Here is an 11,630-nt window from a genome sequence, read left to right as displayed (position 1 = left end):
TTAAGAGTGTAGGGAAAAAATGAGTTGTTATTTTGACATTGCAAGTATTTTACATGCACTAAAGTTCATTGTGTCTGCCTTTAACAATATCTAATAATAACAGGTATTTATTTATGAGCTTTGAGAGAAATCCTGCCATTTTAGTAGTTCTTGGCTAGCTGGGGTGCGTTTCCCAAAACCAGCGTTACCTAACTATGGTCGTTAGTTCCATTGAATTCTATTAGCAACGACGAAACTTGTGACCATATTGCTTTCAGGAAACACACCCCTGGTTGGTGTATGCATCAGTACCAGCAAAAGTAATATCTCACTTAAATGTCTCGCAGGGTTTCTGAAGGTCTTAAAAAGTCTTACTTCACCCCTCCACAAATTAAGGCCTTTAAAATGGCATTAAATCAGAGCAGAAGGTTTTAAATTGATAAAGTCATGGCATTACATTCTGCATGTATTAAAAAATGTTTGTATTTTTTCTTGTCTTATACATATATCTAAATATCCATTAATCAAATTTACTTGAGATGCAAAATGAAGATATGAAGCTGTTTATGAGAAATTAAATGAGTAAAAAAAAAAAAAGATCAAATATCTGTAAATGAAAACTTATTTTCCCTTTGAATAAAGTTACTTTGGTGTTACAAGATACATTAATTAAGTTACATTACATTAAGTCAATTGGTGGATATTTTTTTCTTTTTACAAACTTGCTTCATTTTGATCAGTTACACAGAAAAAAAAGACTAATGGTATTTTGCTTCTCAAGTAAATGGATCTTGATTTAAGAGACCTAAGTAAGACATTTGCATTGGAAAACAAGACAAATATGCTAAGGAAGAACATCACTTTTTGTGCAGTGTGATCAGAGAGTACAATAGAAATTATTTTCATGTTCTAGTAGTTGGGTCAGAGGTGTTCAAGCTATTTTCTTGTAAAATTATTTAAAAAGTAATAGAGATTGGTAGGAAGTCATATTTTCAGTCTTTGAAGTGTTTACAACTCATTGTGTTCTCCCTATTTAAAGATTGTTTTCCTCAGTTTATTCCTTGAATTTTCTTTACTTGGTCTTAAAAAGTCTTAAACTTACCTTTATATAAGGTTCAAAGTGCTATAAAATGCCATAACTAGGCCTATTGTTTAGTTCCTTTAGCGCAGACAAGGTACACTTGACAGTTTCACAGTATACATTATATTAAGAACTCACAACAAGGGGGGAATCATTCTCATTTAATTAATCTTTAAACAGGAATGCAGGGAGCGTGACTCATGTTATTGGGATCTCAAAGCGTCACTTTAACTACCATTTTTGGTAATAAATTTATATCAAGGATATACTGAAAAGGTGCGCTTATGCAATGGCTAACAGCATTAGCTGCTTAAAAGTTGGTCCTGCTTGTATAATAACATGACTCACCTGGTTTAAAATAACATGAAACTGATACATCCAAGAGTTTTCACCCTTGACTGAAACGATACTTGACAAAGCATAGTTGTCTGATTTTGATGTAGAACTCTACTTGAAAGATGATTTAAATAATTGTGTGACCTGGTTGACACATTCAACTAGTTTTTTTTCCAAAGAAACAAAAGGTCTGAAATTTCGTCACTGGTGAAATGAGGAGGCTGCTTTTTCTGTATTTTTAGTCCAATATAAATAAATTTTTTAGGTTAAATGTTTATTGAACACTGTTTGCCATCAACAACCATAGAGTTTCTAAAAGAAGCAGGCATTTCCCATTTGTGTTCCTGGTTTTCCTTTGCTGTAAACAAAACTTGATATTCTCACTGAAGCTTACGCAATGGCTGCAATATAACAAAGAGTGAAAAATTGAAGGGGGTCTGAATACTTTCCGTACCCACTGTACGTCTTGCGTCATCTGCTGGACGCCACTCTCTCGTGAGTGCATGTATGACAGTTAGCAGAAGCTAGAGATTAGAGTTTATAAAGTTTTAAATATGAATATTTTTCTTACACAAATGTATTGATTCACTTCAGAAGGCCTTTATTAACCCCTGGGAGTCATGTGGAGTCCTTTTTATGATGGATGGATGCACTTTTTTGACTTCAAAATCTCGACCACTATTCACTGCCATTATAAAGCTTTGGAAGAGCCAGGACATTTTTTAATATAACTTAGATTGTATTCATCTGAAAGAAGAAAGTCATATACACCTAAGATATCTTGAGGGTGAGTAAATCATGGGGTGCTTTTCATTTTTGTATGAACTATCCCTTTAAGTTAAGTTTGTGTTCAAATTTGTCATGTGAATTCGACGCATTGACCACCAGAAATCTGCTTAGTTTGAAAGTGGCTTCTGTGTAAGCTGTGCTTCACACAACACAATGGAACTGTTAGCCTGTAAAATTGCACTGACAGCAGCAATAATCTACAACTACAGCAATAACCAACAGCAGCAGCGCAGCAGATCTATTCCGCCAAGACCAAATACATTAATATTGTCATATCCATCACCATGCTAAAATCCGAGAGTTGTCATGATTGAAATGTTGTTAATGTAACGCACTTATACGTTCTATTTAAAGTGTCTGTCCCTATTCATTACAATGAAAACCAGCCACCACCCCAACTGTGTTCCACTGAAGATCTTCAAATGGATTTGCAACAACATTGGTGAGTGAATCATGACAATTTTTCAAATCTTGTGTGCACTATTTCTTTAAAACAAACGTGCTAGCTTCTTAGCAGTTGGGTCAGTTGGTCTACTGGCACATTTGAGCTCTGTCCATGTGCGTCACTCCTCTCTCAGCGTGGCCTGTGTCAGTCTCCGTCACATTAACAGCTAATTAAGATCTGAGTGATTTCCTGTGGGGAGCGTGTTCTACTTAACCATCTTCCCAATGCTTGTGATTCCCACATTAACCTTCCGCCCCCACCCCGAGAACACTTCGATTTGCGGTTCCTCGGGAGCCAGTCTCATCTTGGAAGTGATGAACAGGATTAGACTGAAATGAGCAGTCAGGGGAAGGAGGTGTTAATGCTGAAGCTGAGAGAGGGATATTTCAGTCATAGAGCCAATTGCTTGTCTTTGTTATACTTTTTAAGTGCTTTGCTTTACTTGAGTGAACTGGTGTGATGGTTTCTAATCGGATGTAACCAAGTGAATGTTGTGCAGGAAAAAGCAATTCTACTGACAATTAAATATTAACAGATCATAATCATCAATGATACTGATGTGGCCACTGCCTCAATATTCAGATTAATGGGACGATCAATATGGGGTTTTCAAATACCAGCTTGGAAGTTTTACATTTTGAAGAACCTTGAGTATTTGTTTACTTTCCATTCTACGATGGTTGTATTCTCGAAGTCCAGTAGTGTTCAAGTTTGGGGTTAATATTTTGGAAGAAGTCCATATATATGCTCACCATTGCTGCATATATTTGATCAAAAAATTCAGTTAGAACATAATATTTTTTTCAGTGTAATTTATTCCTGTGATGCAAAGCCATTACTCTACGTTCAAGAAACATTTCTTAATATCATCATTAATGTTTAAAACATGCAGTTGTGCTCTTTAATATTGTTTTGGAAACAATGATACAGCATTATTCGAAAAAGAAATCTTTTGCAACATTATAAATGTCTTTACTGTCACTTTTGACCAATTTAATGCATCCTTGCTGAATACATTTATTAATTTTTAAAGGAACACGCCACTATTTTTGAAAATAGTCTCATTTTCCGACTCCCCTAGAGTTAAACAGTTGAGTTTTCCCATTTTTCGAATCCATTCAGCCGATCTCCAGGTCTGGCGGTAGCACTTTTCGGTCTAATCAGATTCAATGATCTATGCTAAGCTACAGCTAAAAGTGCTACCGCCAGACCCGGAGATCGGCTGAATGGATTCGAAAACGGTAAAACTCAACTGTTTAACTCTAGGGGAGTTGGAAAATGAGCCTATTTTCAAAAATAGTGGCGTGTTCCTTTAAAACTAAATCTTACTACTTTTGAACAGTATGTATATATCAAAGTGTCATGGTATTATCATTTTTTCTATGTGCTTGAGTTGTTGCTTAGTAACAGTGCTCATGAGATGTGTGATTCAGGTGGAGTTGGCATTAAGTGGAATATTAACTCTGATGAAGTGTTGTTGTTTTGACAATATTTCATGAAGTGTTTCCTCCCATATGATGAAAACTTTAAGGCAATGCTTTCATACACCTCTTCAGCTCAGAATGATTTGTTATCTCTTGTTATCTGACAGGCCTGAATGAACTCACTGAGGACTCCAGCTGCCCAAATTTATAAACTTAACATCAAGTTCTAGCTTAAACTAATTTTAGGTGATTCATTTCATATTGAAACAGGAGGTTGGAGCAGTATATTGAAGAGCTCGGCCTGTTTTTAATCATGATTTGCTGCTTGCTAATGCAAAAGAAATAGGCAGAGAAGGATGTTCTTGTTCTAGAAAGCATGAGATTGAACAAAAACATTTTATAGACTCATGCGAAGAAAAGCCATGAATATTTTTGATCCATTTTCTTGAAAGAGAAAAACTAAATTTTAAGTGCATTTATCAGCTAAAAAAAATTACTTTACACTATAGCTAACAGCAACATTTCCTATTTTCATTTAGTTTAACTTTGTGCACTAAATTTCAAACTAAAACTGAAAAAAAATTATCAAAATTGAAATGTATAGTACTAATACAAATTACAGAATAAAATGACTGAAACCTCAACTAAAATTAAAATGGAAACAATATAAAAATAAAAACGTTTAATGACGAAAAACTTTCTAATGCCATTACATTTTTTTAATCAAATAAAACATTTTAATGTGTGCATGTCATATTCTGCGCATGTCATTTTCATTGCCAATCTTTTCTCTTATTTCTAAACTTATCAAGAAATTTTGCTTTTCTCTCAAGCTTCTATCAACTAAATCCTCATATGAACTGTGTTCACTGTTTAGGGCAAATGACAAACAATCTGTCGTTTTCCATGGTCTTCAAAATCCTTCAGGCCTTTTATGTTACTAATTATGAGTTTATTGTAAATACAACCATCTACAAGAGGAAATGAGCACCTCACCATGGCACATTATCAATATTTATGCTAAACTGTGCTTTACACTCCGAGTCAAGTAAATTAATAATTTGTAAGTGTTATTGTTTGGTGAAGGCTTACTTTTCCTGGAATCAAATTATTAACAAGCAACCATGTTTTTTCCCAGGCACCCATGCAAACAGCATTATACTAAACATTATTCTCATCTCAGCGGAGTGAGCGAGCCGCGGCACCCCTCAGGGCTAGATCCGTGCCCACCAAACTGATCAGCATTGCATTTCCCGTCCTGCCTGCAGTAATTACTGTCATTTCAATAGGATACAATTGATTTTCAGGAAGTGTTTATAAGAAAACTTCAAAGACCCTGTAAAATCAAAACAGAGATGTTTAGTCCATATCTGTTTGCTTTGAGGCCACACTTTATGGAATAATAATAATAAACATAAAGGTAATTGTGACTTTTTTTCCTCACAGTTCTTGAGTTTCTATCTCACAGTTTGAAAAAAAAGACTGAACTATGAGACAAAAAGTAAGAATGGTGAGATATAAAATCACAATTCTGAGAAAAAAAAGAATTATGAGATGTTAACTTGCAGTTCTGAGAAGAAAAGTCTCACAATACTGACTTTTTCTCTCACAAACTTTCTTGCAAGTTTATATCTTGCAATCTTGTGCAAACAGTGAGATATAAACTTATTAATGTGAGAAAAAAGTCAGAATTGTGAAATATAAATAAGCAATTCTGAGAAGCAAAGTCTGAATTGTCAAATACAAATTTGTAATTTCGCTGCTTTTTCCACCATGTGTAACTTTTTATCTCACAATTCTTACTTATTTCTCACAAATGCAAGTTTATATCTTTTTTCTGAAGTTTGCCACTTTTTATCTCACAATTTTGACTTTTTATTGGAGTTGCAAGCTTATATCTCCGCAATTGTGAGATATAAACTCATAATTGCAAGAAGAAAAATCAAAAGTCAAAACTTCACAATTCTGTGTATTAAAGGCACAATATGTAATTTTTGCCACTGGAGGGCGCGTATTTCAGCAAAATACAGTATATAACACTGTTCTAGTGGTTTTTGGATATTTTAATAAAAAAATCTTACATATTGTGCCTTTAAATACCCCGTGAAATCAAAATTGGAGATGGAGATATCTGTTTGCTATATGAGGCCATACTGTATGGAATAAAAAAAAAACTAAACAAAGGTTGTGACTTATTTCTCACAAATGCACGTTTATATCTCACAATTGTGAGATAAAAACGTTTTTCTAAAGTTTGTGACTTTTTATCAAATTTTTTGCAAGCTTATATCTCGCAATTGTGATACATAAACTCTGAATTGCATGAAAAAACTCTGAATTGTGACAAACTCATAATTCTGAGAAGTAAAGTCTGAATTAGATATAAATTTGCAATTGCAAGAAAAAAAAAACAAGCTTGTTTTTGCCTTTTTCCCCACAATCTGCAGCTTTATTCTCACATTTGTTTTTTGTTTTCTTGAATTTATATTTCCGTTCTTGCAATTGTGAGATACCAATTCAGAATTGCAAGAAATGTCAGAACTGTGAGTTAAAAAGTTGCAATTACCTTTTTTATTTTTTCATTCCTTGATGGAAATAAGCTTCTATACATGTGCATGTAACTTTTTGCACAGGGGTTTTCAACAGGGGATTTGTGAACTAATAAGGGTCTGGCACCACATAATTCACCATTATTTCTATTTATGGTCATTCCCACAGCTTTCCAGTCTCTTTTTGATAACAACACAGGAGGACACTGACCGCAGTGTTCTTTCCATGATCACTCTGAATATTTGCTTCGGGCCTGTCTCTTTAAACTTAAACTTGTACCAGCAAAACCCCGTGGAGTCAAGCAATCTTAAGGAGCTTCTTTCAAGCCGAGTGTAACGTTTGATGACGCACATATTCATGGACCATTGTGCACACTGTTCTGTTATAAACCTCCTTATATTTCAAACTGTGCACTGCTTCATTTGTTTTAATTAACTTGTTTACAATTTGTGTGGCCGATTTTCCTGCTGCCTGAACTCTGAATGCAAAACAGCTGCTGCCCATAATGTGACAATGATCATATTTCTCTTGTTCTACCTTGAATTTGCATCATGGTCATCAAAACCATAATGCAGTTCAATTTTTGTGTGACAGACAGTGTCTGAAGTTTTTGCACTCTGTACAAATAATGACCCAAAAACAAGTTTATTTGTCAGACTGGAAATGGAAAATCTGGACGAGTTACAGTGAATCGTGGGATACAGCCAGGTAATTTATGCATACAGAACATTTGCATAGAATAACTGCAGGAATAGTGTAGTATAGTTAATTGTTAGTATGTTATTTTGAACATGGCCATTGTTTTGAGTATGAGTAAATCATCACTTTCATTTAGGTTTGTACAGTTAAATGATATTGGTTGAAAATGCATGCTTACATGGAAGAAGTATATCATGTTTGGCATAATATTTTCAGTGTACTGTGACATCAGATGCATTCAGTCTTCCTTTCTACACTATTTAGATAGTTTAGCTGATATTAATGTTTTCTGAAGGGAATATTTGCATTAAGGTCATTTTTGTTTTTGCTCTCAGCAGTTGGTAATAGAAAGGAATCTATTGTTGCAATTAAATCTCAGTTTTCCATGTTTTAAATGATGTAAACACAAGGGGGAAATGACTTGAGATTTCAGTCAAACCTGAGAGTTTATGGTTGGCCAGATTTCCTCTCGTCTCTTCAGACTCTATATAGAAGCGCATTAGCATTATCAGTGCAATAGCTGCTTCTGGCAAGATCTCTGTCTGTCTATTCCATTCTGGGATTCATCCAGAAATCAATCTAGACAGGACAAACAACAGGCAAAGCAGACAGAGAAGCGTAATGGACATAAATCTGATCATTTGTTGCATCGCAGAATAAACCGTCTGTTTTGAGAGAGTTTGTAAAGGGCAGATGCTTGTAAAAGCACTGGAGTTGTATCCCGTGAACTTGTCTCTCAACTCGAGTAGGCCTACTTACTCTGCACAAATGCACCAGACTGCTAATTAAAACATGGACAGATTGTGTGCAGATTAAGCGTGACTGCGAGGAAGTTGTTTGTTTAATTATTAAAGAACTACAGTGTTTCTTTACAGCGCCTCCTGCTGGTTTCATCCCTCTCAACTTCAGTTTGAACGTCATTTGACTGCTTCATTTGTTTTAATTAACTTGTTTACAATTTGTGTGGCCGATTTTCCTGCTGCCTGAACTCTGAATGCAAAACAGCTGCTGCCCATAATGTGACAATGATCATATTTCTCTTGTTCTACCTTGAATTTGCATCATGGTCATCAAAACCATAATGCAGTTCAATTTTTGTGTGACAGACAGTGTCTGAAGTTTTTGCACTCTGTACAAATAATGACCCAAAAACAAGTTTATTTGTCAGACTGGAAATGGAAAATCTGGACGAGTTACAGTGAATCGTGGGATACAGCCAGGTAATTTATGCATACAGAACATCTGCATAGAATAACTGCAGGAATAGTGTAGTATAGTTAATTGTTAGTATGTTATTTTGAACATGGCCATTGTTTTGAGTATGAGTAAATCATCACTTTCATTTAGGTTTGTACAGTTAAATGATATTGGTTGAAAATGCATGCTTACATGGAAGAAGTATATCATGTTTGGCATAATATTTTCAGTGTACTGTGACATCAGATGCATTCAGTCTTCCTTTCTACACTATTTAGATAGTTTAGCTGATATTAATGTTTTCTGAAGGGAATATTTGCATTAAGGTCATTTTTGTTTTTGCTCTCAGCAGTTGGTAATAGAAAGGAATCTATTGTTGCAATTAAATCTCAGTTTTCCATGTTTTAAATGATGTAAACACAAGGGGGAAATGACTTGAGATTTCAGTCAAACCTGAGAGTTTATGGTTGGCCAGATTTCCTCTCTTAGTTTAGTACTCACATGCTGTGACAGCTGCTTTCTGTCTGTGTGCTTCGGATGTGTGCTCTCAGAAAACCACATATCAGACGTTTAAACTCGTATGGTTTAAAACGCATGATTTCAGCGCGATAAACATGATAATCAGAACCAAAACAGATGTTTTTTTAGCAGGTACAAGCTGTAATGGCGCAGCTCTATTCTGGAAAAGGGGGCGGGGAGCAGCAGCTCATTTGCATTTAAAGAGACATGCCCGAAAAACAGCGTGTTTCTGCTTCCACTCAAAATAGGCATTTTCAAAATGATATAATAAATGATCTGTGGAGTATTTTGAGCTGAAACTTCACAGACACATTCTGGGGACACCAGAGACTTATATTACATATTGTAAAAAGGGGCATAATATGTCTCCTTTAAAGAAAATTGTTAATTTGATTGTTTTATATTATTACATTTCGAAAAAGGTATCAATATTTCAGACTACAAACACCATGAGAGGATCTTCACAATAGCCTATTCAGGTTGTGGTTTCCAATAGCCAATTCTTAAAATATTACCTCCATTCGGTAGGCCTAAATACATTTATCTGATTATAGCTGAATATAGTATTTATATACTTGAAATTTGAATTGGTAACCAAGAAAATGAATGTAGTGTCAATTATATTTGTAATAAATTACACATTACAATTTAGATCAAATCCACTTTTCTCATTCAAAACCTCTTACATCCAACATACACAGATTATAATACTGATTTTAAGTGAACTCTCTCAGTTTTAAAAAAGATTTCTTCACAAAGAGGTTTCTTCACAATGCCTTATCTGTTCTCAATTAATAAAATAAATATGGCAGCTGAACTGAGAATGTTTACAGAGCTGAATCAAAGGTGAGTTGAAACTTGTGAAGAGAAGCAGAAGAATGGCTGTTTGTTCGAAATGAGTAATATGATGTGACCAACCAAAAAAACTATTATGTGGAGGGGTCGAGAGAATGTCTGAGTTATTAGATGCCCATTAAGCTAGATGCAAACATTTGTGATCCAGCAGATGGGAACAATGGCTTCATTTTTAACTCAGAATCAATCAATGTCTTTTTCTGATTCACTAAACCAACAGTGAACAGCCAAACCACAGATCATATGCCACATGGCTTTGAAGTTAGTTCAGGCATAAAGGCCAATGTTGGGAAGATTTGTCCCAGGCCAGGAAAAATCGGTGATGCCTTTTGGCGTTCTTGGATTTAGACCAGTGTGACATAACCATTCTTCTTCTTAACCCTGTAAAGCCTTACATATAAAATAATACTAAGAAAAATCACGTTTGTAATGTAGAGGCTTTAGAAATTCATGTATCAAATATGATGCAGTATAGGTTTTAGGCTTAATAAATTAACGTGATTCAGTGGGTGTCATTATAATGTCCATGCACCATTATTAAAAATGCATATATGCTAAATATCATGCACTTTCCAAAGACATGTACTGTACATAATGCCCTTGTCTTGAGGTCAACTGTGTTTAACTTTAAATTCAGCATAGTGCCTCTCGTATCTTATAGCGCTCTCATTTGCATGCTTAATACCTCGTCCTGTTTTGTAATTCAATACATCTTCTTTTCTGTGCAAGCATTCATCAGCTTGACAATGTGGAGCTACTCATCTAATATGCTTGTGCACAAAGTATGAATATGTAAAACATTCAAAATACAGCAGCAGGCAAAACCAAGAAAAGCTAACTACATAAGCTGCATTCTCTAAAATGGCTGGTGAACAGCTCAGGGACCTGTTTTATGAGCTATGCAGACATTTTAATTATGCAGCTGAGAAAAAGTCACTCATCATGTCTAGATTTACCACAGGAGACTGTCTTTTTGTGTCCCTCCCTATATCGTCCACAGCATTGTTTTTTAAATGTAGTAATTTTAACACACAGGTGAGATGGAGGTCGCATATGCAAACAGGCAGACATCATAAGGACCACCATTAATGCTAAGTAATTACCTTTGTATCTTTCTCTAAGTAAATGATTAAGAGTTGAGGAGGCCGTCTTTAGTTACTTGCTGCCTCCTGTTGGACAGAAAAGATAATTACACATGAATCAGTTTTAGTGCTTTCACATTTGTAAATATATATACCTTGGGATATTATTTCAGTATGATCCCATGCGATGTATTTATAGGCTATCGCTATTGTTATATTTATTCATTTTTTAGTTTGTATTGTTATTAATATTCCCACATGAAAAAACACTAATTTATAGTAAATACTGTAGTGTTTTTGAACCATACTATAGTAAAGTGTATTATATTGTGTATATATTATAGTATTTACAACACTTTTTAATGAATGCTACAGCATACTGTAGAATTAACTACAGTGAACTGATGAAAAATACTAAATACTTTAGCTATTATACTTTAGTTTTTACTACAGTAAACTGTAGTGTATTGTAGTATAATATAAAATATAAACTTAGTACAGTATTGGGTAAAGTAATTTGTTTAGCCTATATTACTATAGTTGTTATATTACCACAGCAACTATAGAATTACCACAACAAGTACTTTAATATAGTATGGTCCAAAAACACTATAGTATTTTCATGTGGGTTGTGAGGGTCAGTGTAATATGTGTGCCACTTGTAATATTTACCT

Source organism: Sinocyclocheilus anshuiensis, unplaced genomic scaffold, assembly GCF_001515605.1.
Source record: "Sinocyclocheilus anshuiensis isolate Anshui unplaced genomic scaffold, SAMN03320099.WGS_v1.1 scaffold393, whole genome shotgun sequence".
Lineage (NCBI taxonomy): Eukaryota > Metazoa > Chordata > Actinopteri > Cypriniformes > Cyprinidae > Sinocyclocheilus > Sinocyclocheilus anshuiensis.
Note: the sequence above shows the minus strand (reverse complement) of the source record.